Below are 12,067 nucleotides of genomic sequence, written 5' to 3'. Positions count from 1 at the left end.
AACCGATTTTACTTGTAAATGGAGTTACGAGGTTTTGATCGCCGACCGACGTTATGGTTTTATAAATGGACCGAATCGATTAAATGAAGCAAGGATTTTCAATCTAGCGTTACAATTTAAATGAAGCAAAACGGACTCAGAAAACAAAATAATTGGAACATAAATTTTGAGATTTCACAATACAGCCTTTCGATGTCTGTACATAGTCTGATGAAATGATGAGTTCATTTACACAACTGCAATAATACCTGTAAAATATGTTAATTATCATTACACCTCCCTCCTTGAGAACAAACATATTGTTCTTGATGGACATTATGTTTGTAGTCTTGAGTTCATAGTTTCATTGTCCATTTCTTTTACATATAATAATACACATAAGAATATCTGAAAAATAAAAACAACAACAAAACAAGAAAAAGTTCTGTTACACTTAACACAAAATTACTCGAGAACTGATATTCATTAAAACTGGATTCCTTTCATTGTCCTTAACATGTCCATGTCCAGACTTAAATAAGATTCACTTTGAATAATTTCGAGGAAAAAATTGTTCCGGAGCCGGGTATCGAACCCGGGACCTTTGGTTTGACGTACCAACGCTCTACCACTGAGCTACTCGGGAACTCTAACCGACACCGATACAATTTTTCCCTCTATATCTACAGACCTCAAAGTGGGCTGACAACCGTCAAGCAACCAACTTCGAGTGCACACTAACTCCGTGTGACTTAAATTGTGGTTTTCTGTTAACGAACAGTGACGTGTATTATGCAAATCAAGATTTCAGGTATAACTCCCTGTAAAGTAGATTTGAATAATTTCGAGGGAAAAATTGTTCCGGAGCCGGGTATCGAACCCGGGATCGGTGTCGGTTAGAGTTCCCGAGTAGCTCAGTGGTAGAGCGTTGGTACGTTAAACCAAAGGTCCCGGGTTCGATACCCGGCTCCGGAACAATTTTTCCCTCGAAATTATTCAAATCAACTTTACAGGGAGTTATACCTGAAATCTTGATTTGCAAGATTCACTTTGATTATATATATTTTTTTGTTTCCGAATAATTAAATCACTGACACACAAACTTATTGTCATTACTATGTTCTCTTTTTTTTACACTGACACCTCATTGTTACACGCGAAAGTATGATTTAGACAATTTAATTTTTTATGTTTTACCTTAAAGCCATGTTGATCTAGAATTCTTAGTTCGATGAGAACGCGTACGATGTGCTACAGAATCGACTTCTTCCAATCCGTTGTCGTCGGACGCCATCAGCGAAGTTCCGGGGCCTTAAGTGTTGACTTCCTTAGCTGTGATAGGTAGGGATATCGTGCTCCCACGGTGGTAGTGGACATTACCCGTGTGAATAGTTTGTTGTAGAAAGCAGTGTTTCGTTGTCTTCATACAATCTGAGTGCTGGCAATTGTTCCACAGCGACGATCCAAGTCTTCTGCAGCATTTGCAGCAATAACAACTGCAGCTAATAGTGATAAGCAGTGCAATTATGACGACAGCAATTGTAGTTATCCATGACGTATATTGTAGCTTTTGTGAATGTTCCAGTGGCCATTTTTCATCGTTGATGAGCTCGTTGACCTCCTCTATCTTATGTGCAGTTACTTGCAATTCATCAGTGTGTGATAGGACATTGCTAATAGGAAGGTTTAATTTAATTTTCTCGAGAAAGGTTTGTTGACTTGCGGTTAGGCAACAATCAAGGTCGATAGGAGTATTCGGGATTACATCAGGGAAAGTGACGTTAGATGTGATAGCTGCATAGGCAAAAATGACGGAATGCACGGAATATCCTTTGCATCCAGGCTGCATCTGAAGGCGACCTCTGCCCTCTAAGGTAAGTGACTTAGATGATTGGCTCTCACTACATAAGATCGTGAAGATCTCTGGTTGCGGAGTCACGTGCAGCCACTCATTTCCAAACAGCTTTATCCACAGTGTGCTTCTGATTTCTATCATGCGCTGCGAACAGGAACTCGGAGTCTCCGTAGTCGAAGGATACAGCAACGTTGCTTCACAATCCTCTCCTGACTTGTAGAACGTAATTGGGAAGGCATCTTTGCACACAAATTTCATCTCGTTGAGCTGGTAACACCTTTCCACCTGGTACCGCGTCATCTTCGCGAACCGCTGATGCAGGTTGTCTGTTATGATGAATTCTCTTGGCGATTCAATGTAGAGGTGCTTCGTCGTCGACTTGTTCAACAAGTGAGCAGGTGCCGGGAAGGGGACAATGTGATACAATTGAAACTTTTGCGGAATTAAAAGAGGAATTTTTAGGATGTAAACATGGAATTTACTTTGCATGTAAATTTGAGGGGTAATAATTTTTATCAGTTCTTGAGACGGGAAATTGACAGGATAATCTAAGCCCGTAATCGATTGCTCATCCTTCATTATGTTTTTAATTTGCATTGCAGTAATAATTTGTGGCTGTATGGCTCCATCCTGCGCATGAATTAACGCATCTATAATCAACTCAAACATTTCCTTACATTCACTTATAACCCTTTCTATTTGAAGTACGTGCTCTGATATCATAGCAAGTGTTTGCGTTTCATCGTACAATGAACTAATGACTTTATTCACATGAGACGTTAATTTTGCGAGTCCATCTTTTAAAACTCGTAAACGGATCGTAGAGTTGAATGAACTTACGGCGGATTTAATGACAGTCATCCGATCTTTAGTGATACTGTTCTAATTCTGAAATCTTATTTGTATAATAGGCGGCGTCATCCTTGTCGAATGTTCCGAAAAGTATTTTACTTATGTGACCTATGAAATTTAGTATGCCACTTTTTTGCCTATTAGAGCTTGACTCTTCGACAGTGTAATCAGCTACTATATATTTCAAACGTTCTACGTATCTAATACGATTATCAATATACGAACGGAACGCGAGACGATCAGTGTAACCGTACCAAGTTTGATTCTTAATTCCGTTACAAAATCGCGACACTGACTGAACATCGTTTTTTGACCTGTCTCAGTGATTCTCTTGCTGGTTCCATGTTTACATAGGTTATCAATTTATAGTGGGATGCGTACAATTGTATTTATTTATTTATTTATTTATTTATTTATTTATTTATTCTGGTGTAGTTAAGGCCATCAGGCCTTCTCTTCCACAACACCAGGAATACAAATACAATAATATAAATAAACAGAAATAAATACACTATAATATACAAAGTAAAGCTGCTCAAGAAATAAAGAGAGAGAAAAAAAAAACACTATAAACAAAGTAAAGCCACACAAAAATATACAGGTTGCAGTCACACAAACTTTAAATGAGTGATTAAGTATCATAATTAATTCCATCCTAACTAATTAACTAACATAAACAAGAAACTTGCAATTTTAATCTAGGTTAAAAAGAAAAAAAAACACAAATCAATACTTCTAGCAATACCTAAAAAACATTAACTAAGACAAAATTTTCCAATTTAATTTTGAATTGTGATAAAGTCCGGCAGTCCCTGACATCATTAGGTAACGAATTCCAGAGGCGAGGTATTTCTACAGTATAGGAAGATGAGTATAAAGACGTTCTATGATGAGGGATAGAAAGAAGTGCTTGATGTCGGTTTCGAAGAGTTGTAAGAAATTGAAAGCGCGATAACAGATATTTCGGAGTAGAAGTATGCATGATTCTAAACAGAAGAGACAGTGAATGTATTGTTCTTCGTTCCTTCAGACGCACCCATGAAAGTAACTGGAGGGAAGGTGTTATATGGTCAAATTTACGAGTATTGCAGATGAATCGTATGCACACATTATGAACACGTTGTAGTCTCTCAGCTAAGCGTGAACTTACATTAGTTAGCAAGGAATCGCAATAATCAAAATGGGGCATTACAAGCGTCTGAATAAGATTCTTTTTTAGACTAAGTGGTAGAAATTCTTTCATATGAAACAAGGAGTGAAGTTGAGAAAATATTTTTTTGCAAATGTGTGTTACTTGAGTATTCCAATTTAGATCGCTATCCATAAAAATGCCAAGATTTTTAACGGTTTCACTGTATTTAACAATAATCCCATTCAATATTATATGTGGTATAGTACTGCTATCAAGAGTGCTTCGTAGACGATTATGCCCCATTACGATTGCTTGCGATTTCTCTGGATTTAACCTTAATCCAAATTTGTGTGCCCACAGTGAAATCGAATTCAAGTCTTCGTTTATTTTGTTTACTGCGTCACTAGTCTCGTCAGGGTGGAAATGCAAATAAATTTGCAAGTCGTCAGCATACATATGGTATTTGCAGTGTTTTATCATATTAGTCACGTCATTAATATAGATCATGAAGAGTAAAGGTCCGAGAACTGATCCTTGTTGAATTCCAGATTTCACGACACACCATTTTGAAGAATAATCGCATGCAATGACACATTGTTGACGGTCGCGAAGGTAGGATTCAAACCAAGTAACAGAACTTTCAGAAAGATTCAGAAGTCTTAATTTACATAATAGAAGGTCCGTGTCAACTGTATCAAATGCCTTACTGAAGTCAAGTAATGTCAGTAATGTTAATTTACGTTCATCCGTGGCTTCACGTATATCCTCATTCACTTTTAGTAGTGCTGTAGTCGTACTATGTCCATTTCTGAACCCGGATTGGTATTCGTCCAGTAAGGCATGTTCGGTTAGATAGTTCATTAGTTGTTTGTGAACAATACGTTCCAGAGCTTTTGATAGGGCAGGTAGGATACTAATTGGACGGAAATCATTTGCACATAATGGGGTTTTCATTTTAGGGATCGGACGGATAAAGGCTTTCTTCCAGAGGTTCGGGTAGGTAGAAGTTATGAGTGAGGCGTTGAATATATGTGTTAATGTCGGCAGTATTATGTCCAATATTTTCTTCAATAATATTATACTAATATTATCCACACCTTCAGCTTTAGAAGTAATACGTTTTATTGTCGCTCTTACTTCAGTTTCTGTGACATAAGTGAAGTAAAATATTTCTCTATCCGGAATTGGAGTCATTTGTAATTCGTTAACTGTCTGCTGTTTGTCGACCGTATCCAAGGTTATTGACTGTACAGTTGCAAAATGGTCATTTAGTTCGTCAAGAGAAACTGGCACACTGTCTACCTGAGTCCTGGGATTTCCTAAACCAATTGTCCGTAGGTTTCTCCACAGATTGGAAGGGTCAGCTCCCCCCTTCAAGATGTTATGAAAATGTCTCAGTTTTGCGTTTCTAATGGCTTGAGTAGTTCTGTTACGTAAGAGTTTATAATAATTATAAGAGATTTCTGTCTTGTCATGTTTAAACGTTTTGTATGCAGCGTTTCTGTCCATAATCATACTACGTATGTCAGCAGTCATCCATGGTGCTGGTGTCCTTTTTACGCGTTTAGATTTGATAGGAGCATGCTTGTCATATAAATTTATAATGTATTCATTTAGTTTAACAAGTTTCTCGTCAACAGTATGTAAGGTCCATATTGAGTCCCAGGGAATCTTCATTGCGTCTTCAAGTAGTTGGGTTTCATCAACACGTTTCAAGTCACGGTACCTTATGAGTTTAGGCGTGGGCTTGGGACACTTCAAGGAATATACTAGATAAATAATATCATGGTACGAAATTCCCGAAGCAGCACATTGTCCATGTTTTTGTACTTTGTCTGCATTCTTCGTAATAATTAAGTCTAATAGGGATTCGGAAGATTGGGTATGGTGGGTGGGTTCAAGGGGAAGGACTGCTAGATCAAGAGCCTGGAACATGGTCAATAGATGTCTAGTGTAGTTCGAATCAGAGGCTAACAAATTTGTGTTAAGATCACCCATTATTAAGACGTGTTCATAATCTGTGATGAATTCCAACAACGATCTCTCGATCTCTGCAATATCGTTAATCTTCGGGGGTTGGTAAATTACACAAATAAGACATTTCTGAAAGCTTGTCGAGACTTCTACAAATAGCATTTCAGGTTTTCCGGCATACTCGCCAGGAGATGTGTATATTATTCTGGGATTGAGATCTGATCTAACATATGCAGCAACGCCGCCCCCTTGTTTATTTAAACGATCATTTCTCAATAGCGTATAACCATCTAGGTGTAGTGTCGCTGAGGATAATGTAGGCTTTAGCCAAGATTCAGAGATGAGAAGAGCATGCAAATTCTGATTCGAGAATATGGATTGAATTTCGTCAAAGTGTGCAACCAAACTCTGAGCGTTAATATGGGCTACGTGAAGGAATGAAGATTTCTTGGAAAATGCTGTTGTTAAAATGTTGAATGCTTCAGGGTGAGAGAGAGGGTTCTGGTTAGCAGGTATAGGGGAATGGAGTGAGTGAAGGTCATTGTATAATGTTCTGTCAGAGACAACCGGATTATTACTGTCAAGAATCAGGGTATCCAACTTAAAGGAAAGAAAAAAAAATGTTATATAAAAATATGAAGTTGCTACAAGTAAAGATTTCCTATTAATTAATAACTTAGCTACAATTAAGTTCAAATAAATAAAGATGAATAAACACTACTGGCACTAACAAGTATGAATAAGTGGTTTAGACTTTAGTAATTTAGAATATGATATAACTTAGAAGAGAATAAAATTTAGTAAAGGCAGACAAAAGAAAGGAGAGAAGTTTTAGACTAAATGTAAATTATTACACTTTACTTACGTAATTACTAAATGAGCACAAGCACACGCACACGCATACACACACTCTAGTGCCTTGGAATATCGTCTTCACATGTCACTCTCATTTTTGCTTCACCGATCTTCACAATAATGACTCCGTCTGTGGTCCACACATTTCCAACACCATATTTCGCGATGCAGTCCATCAACAGCCCCATGCACCGAAATATATTCCATTGAGGTCATTCAGGGTTGTGTGATTGTAATCGGAACAAACAATACAATGGATGAGTAAGAGGATGCACCGACTATACGTAGTTTCAATCCTCATGCTGTAAAGAGGAAAAATAAGGTTTCACTCTATTAGCATGAACAATTTGTTTTTGTTTTCCATGTTTACTAAGGTTTTGTAGTGCGAGTGTGCCATTCTCATTTACTTTAGTTATCTTAAATGGTCCTGTTCATGGTGACGTCAACTTCCTTGACGTCCCTACCTTCAATGACTCGATACTCAAAAGTACTTTCATTCCTTCATGAAATTGAACGGGATGAGCTCTGTGCTTATCGAATTTCTCCTTTTGTTCCACCTGAGCTTTGATTAAATTCTCTTTCGCAATTTCGTGACTAACCTTAAGTTTATGTTTTGTGTTTGCAATCAAATCGTCGTAATTATATAACGGTGATATTGGGCCTTTTTGCAATTCACCAGGAACATTAGCTACTCTTCCATACATTAACTCGAAGGGTGTGAACCGTGTCACAGAGTGGGGAGTTGTATTGTAAACGAAAGTCGCAAATGGAATCCATTTTTCTCATTCGGTTTGTTTGTCTAAACAAAAACAACGTAAGTGTTCTACTAAAACCTTGGGTGACCTTTCAAGCGAACCATTAGCTTCGGGGTGGTATGCTGACGTTGTAATCTTGTTAATTTTGAAAAGTTTGCACATATGTTTGAAAAGCTGACTTACAAAATTAGCACCGCAATCCGTAAGTATAATTCTGTGGGATGCCATGCACTAAGCACAATTTTGTCACAACTGCTTCCGCTACTGTACTAGCTTCTTGATTCGGAATCGGTATAGCAATTAGGTACTTTGTAAGATTGTCTTGACATGTTAGAATATATCTATTGCCATGTTCATACACGGCGAATGGACCAACAATATCTAATGCTATCTTAATCCAAGGTTCGTCTTGCGTATGTGTGATTTTCAATTCCTGTTTAGTTAAAGGTCGTGTGGCTTTATTTCTTTGACATGTGTCACAGTTTCGAATCAAATTTTCAATCTCTTGGCTCATGGAGGGCCACTGAACGTATAATTTTATTCTTTCCGTCGTCCTAGCAATTACTTGGTGTCCGCCTACTGGACAAACATGCATATCTCGGATTATGGCTTATTTTCGATCCTGGGTTAGTTCATCCGGTGAGATTAATGCTCAGAGGTTAGGGTCTCTACTCAACGCGTCCGCGTTAGTATTCTTGCTTCCTGCCTTGTAATGGATTCCGTACTGGTATTCTTCCAAAAGAAGACGCCATCTCAATAACCTTGAACTGGGATCCTTGACATTGAAAATCCAAGTAAGGGGCCTGTGGTCTGTTACTATCGAAAACTGTCGACCTAGCAAATAGGGTCTAAAATGTTTGCATCCCCAAACAATGGCAAGCAATTTGCGCTCTAAAGTTGAGTAATTTCTTTCTGCTTTATTTAATGTGCGGCTTGCATAAGCGATCGGTAGGTCTTGTCCAATTTTCCCTTGGCTCAGAATGCAACCAATTGCATTTTGGTTCGCGTCTGTAGTTAAAACAAAAGGCCTTGTGAAGTCTGGATGTTTCAAAACCGGTGGGTTGACTAAATGCAGTTTCAAAGTGTCAAATGCTTTCTGCTGCTCTTCGCCTCATCTGAATGCATTTTCCTTTTTTAGGAGTTCTGTTAGAGGTCTAGCCTTAGCACTGAAGTTAGGAATAAATCTTCTGTAATATCCACACAAACCTAGATATGACTTTACTTCAGATGGGTTCGTGGGTGCAGAGAATCGAACCACTGCCTCTATCTTCTTCGGATCTGGTCTCACTCCATCTCCTGATACTATATGTCCTAAATAAGCTAGTTCTTCCTTCAAAAAATCGCACTTGTCCGGTTGGAATTTGAGATTGTATTTACGCATTCTCTCAAAGACAACTCTTAATTTTGCATTGTGATCGTCTACTGTTTCAGAAAACAAAACGACGTCATCTAAGTAAATTAATGCTTTAATTCCAATTAGACCTGCGAACACATTGTTCTTTAGCCTCTAAAATGTCGCCGGCGCTGCTTTAAGCCCGAACGGCATACGATTATATTCATAATGACCTTGTGACGTACTAAATGCAGTTTTCATACGGTCTGTTTTTGCAATAGGTATCTGCAGATATCCGCTCGCACAATCGAGGGCAGTGAAATACCTAGACCTGCCTAATCTGTCAAGTATGTCCTGAATATTTGGGAGTGGATACGAGTCGCCTATAGTAATATCATTGAGTCTACGGAAGTCCACGCAGATCCTCCACTTTCGTTTTCCTGACGCGTCTAATTTCTTAGGCACAATCAATATAGGGCAGTTCCAGGGTGACGAACTCGGGACTATTATACCGTCTTCTAGCATTTTTTTCGAATTGTTCGTTAACTTCTACATAATGCACTTGAGGTATTCTATAGCTCTTTACATGTATCGCTCTTTCTGGGGGAACATCAGGTGTCGGGATCGTATGAACCGCGCCCTGGTTTCGGTTAGTTTGTCGCCTGGCAAATAGAAAACATCGATGAACTGGTGAAATATGCTGCGTACGCTATCCTGACCTTCCGTAATATGCCCTAGTCTCAGCTGAGTGTCCAATAACTTATGTCTACGCTCTGCGTCGTTATCTCTCTGCACTGATAGCGCACAAGTATATTGAGTTGGGGGTCTCTCGTACTGTAGGTCAATGTCACTCAACTCAATGTCATCCTCGTTAGTATTTAGAACACAAACCATAGCTTTATTCTCGCGTATAGTCGTTAACGTATCACCTACATATACACCTGGGTGGATCTCTTGCTTTAATATAAACACATCGCCCTTTTCTTTCAATGGAATCTCTACTATCGATTCGCATCTTGCTGGGATTTTAACAATTAATCCATCCGTTTTGAATGTCAACTGAACATTGTATTTGATAAGAAAATCCTGACCTAGTATCATGTCTAACTTGTGTGGTAACTCGTCCACGACAAGAAATACATGTTCATAGCAAATCAACTCATGGCACACTGGCAGTACTATTTCATCTTTCACATACAGTAAATCTCCTGTTACACCTTGTAATGAAGCATTACTGAATTTAATTCTAGAGGGATTGGTTAGTGATTTCTCTCTGACCGATGACACTTCCGATCTTGTGTCTATCAAGGTTTTCCCATTCTTTAACTCTCTGGAATCCAGTTCTATAACTGAATTATGAAACGTCAGACCCATCTGACTTGTCAGTCCTCGCTGACCAACAACTTGACAATTATCCTCAATTTCGATAGGCCTATCCTCAACTCTAATTTTGTGCACATTATTCTCTTCACTTATTACGCTCACTGCGCTTTCATTGCGGCTCTTTCCGCTTGGTTTACCCTTATTGCGGCTCTTTCCGCTGGGTACGGGCCCCCCCTCTCATACATATTGCAACCTTCACTTAGATGCATAGAGAACACGGGTTGCTCGGATTCTCCTACGATCTGTTTCCCTGACCCTGACTGATCCTACAGTCACAAGCCATGTGGCCCGGTCTTGAGCACCTGCCACACCTAAGAGCGCCCTTGCACTCCTTAGCCAAATGCCCTTCTTTCTGGCAATTGAAATACACCATGTTCACTCGTGGGACACTTTTCTTCTTTTTAAAGTTACCTTGATACCCTGTTACTTTATTCACGTTACTCATTTGATTACCCTGAGGTCTGGGGTTCGAATTCCGTACTTGAGGGATGGACTGTTTCTTAAAGCGGCCGGGTAGTATCGCGCTTTCTTCTCCCAAAACAATTTCAACCGCGTTAGGGAGAAGCATTTTCTCGTCTCTTGCACGCACAACGGTTTGTATTCGCTCATCGTGTAGGCCTTGAAGGAAGCAAGCTTTAGATATGTACTTCAAGAACGCGATCGCGCCTTTGTGATGGCAAGAGGGCAACAATCTCGTCATTGCTTCTGGCATGGCATCGATCCGACTACCCCAGTTCGCAACGCCTTCATTCGTATCCTGTTTACTGTTGAATAGTTTGCATGCGAAGAAATCAATGGTGCGTCTAGTAGCATAGTTTTCTTCGAGTATTGCTTTAACTTGTTCCCAACTGTTTCGTTCCGACCTGGATAGTAATTTAATTTTAGCTTCACCAGTGATTTTAGATTCTACAAATTTTAAAAACAACTGTATTTGGTGAGATGCTACGATTTCGATCGCGGTCTCAACACTTGAGATAAACTCTCTTAATTCTGACTTATTTCCATCAAAACGTTTCGAAATTATCTTAATTGCTTGGGTGACTGAAAGATAACTACAATTTCCTTCGTCTCCAACCTCATCCTCAATATCGGAATTATCTGATGGTTCGTTATGCGCCATACTACTTAAATCGGGATACAAATTTCCCTGAGCCACAGTGAATACCAAATTTTGCAAGGTTAATCTGCCAATTGAAAGATGAACAACAGATTATCCTGGGCTTACCTGCTGGTAAAAGGTAACCAGGAACCTCGGTTAAAGCTACAGAGTTCTTCACAGTGTAGCCGTCGCACAGGCTCTCAGAAGTACTGCAGGAGTGGCGCCTCTCCTACAGAGTGTCTCGTCGAAGACCGCTCTTCAGTCGAACCCGCGACTTGTCGCTAGCAGACCCCACCGCTGCCACCAATGAAGTTATGTCGTGTCCGTCGCCCTCGGGTTTCGAACAGGACTAGAGATGAGGGTACGGTGCAGGAACTAAGTCCTCGGTGTGAGAGACAATGAAGTTTTATTACCAAGTCCTGACAGGCAAGCGCGTCTTACAATGCGTTGCGAGTTCATATAGACATCGGAAGGCTGATAAGCGATAAGTTGCAACAATTCATATATTCCATTTTTACCGGTGGGAAGGAAACCCAGGCAACATTTTATTCTATACATTGACATTGAAGCTTTATGATGTGGAACAAGTACAGAAGTGGGCGTAGTTCCTATACGATGAGACGGAAAGGGTAGTCCAGGATAGTTGTATCTTGTGAATCTTATTTTATATCGCAATAACTCATATATCCCATTTTACTAACACTTTTTTATTTTTAATAGTCATCAGTAAACCCATGCAGCAACATTTTATTCCACGCATCTTAGCTAACTGGAGTTCGCGTGTTTTCTTCTTTTCGATTGCAACGAATCGTCGATAGAGTGAAACGTAAGTAATGAGCATATTGAAATG

The 12,067-nt window shown here is 39.3% G+C and overlaps 1 protein-coding gene and 1 non-coding gene across 2 annotated transcripts in view; one reads left to right on the top strand and one right to left on the bottom strand.

Moving 5' to 3' along the window:
• Positions 1 to 12,067, top strand: part of LOC138698153 (alpha-tocopherol transfer protein-like) — a 219,993-nt gene that overhangs the window by 91,287 nt on the left and 116,639 nt on the right. The window lies entirely within an intron of this gene.
• Positions 554 to 625, bottom strand: TRNAD-GUC (transfer RNA aspartic acid (anticodon GUC)). Its single transcript has one exon. It is a non-coding gene; the product is annotated as a tRNA-Asp (tRNA).

This window comes from Periplaneta americana, chromosome 4 (assembly GCF_040183065.1).
Source record: "Periplaneta americana isolate PAMFEO1 chromosome 4, P.americana_PAMFEO1_priV1, whole genome shotgun sequence".
NCBI classification, from domain to species: Eukaryota; Metazoa; Arthropoda; class Insecta; order Blattodea; family Blattidae; genus Periplaneta; species Periplaneta americana.
The sequence above is the reverse complement of the archived record's forward strand: the minus strand, read 5'-3'. Positions and strand labels throughout refer to the sequence as shown.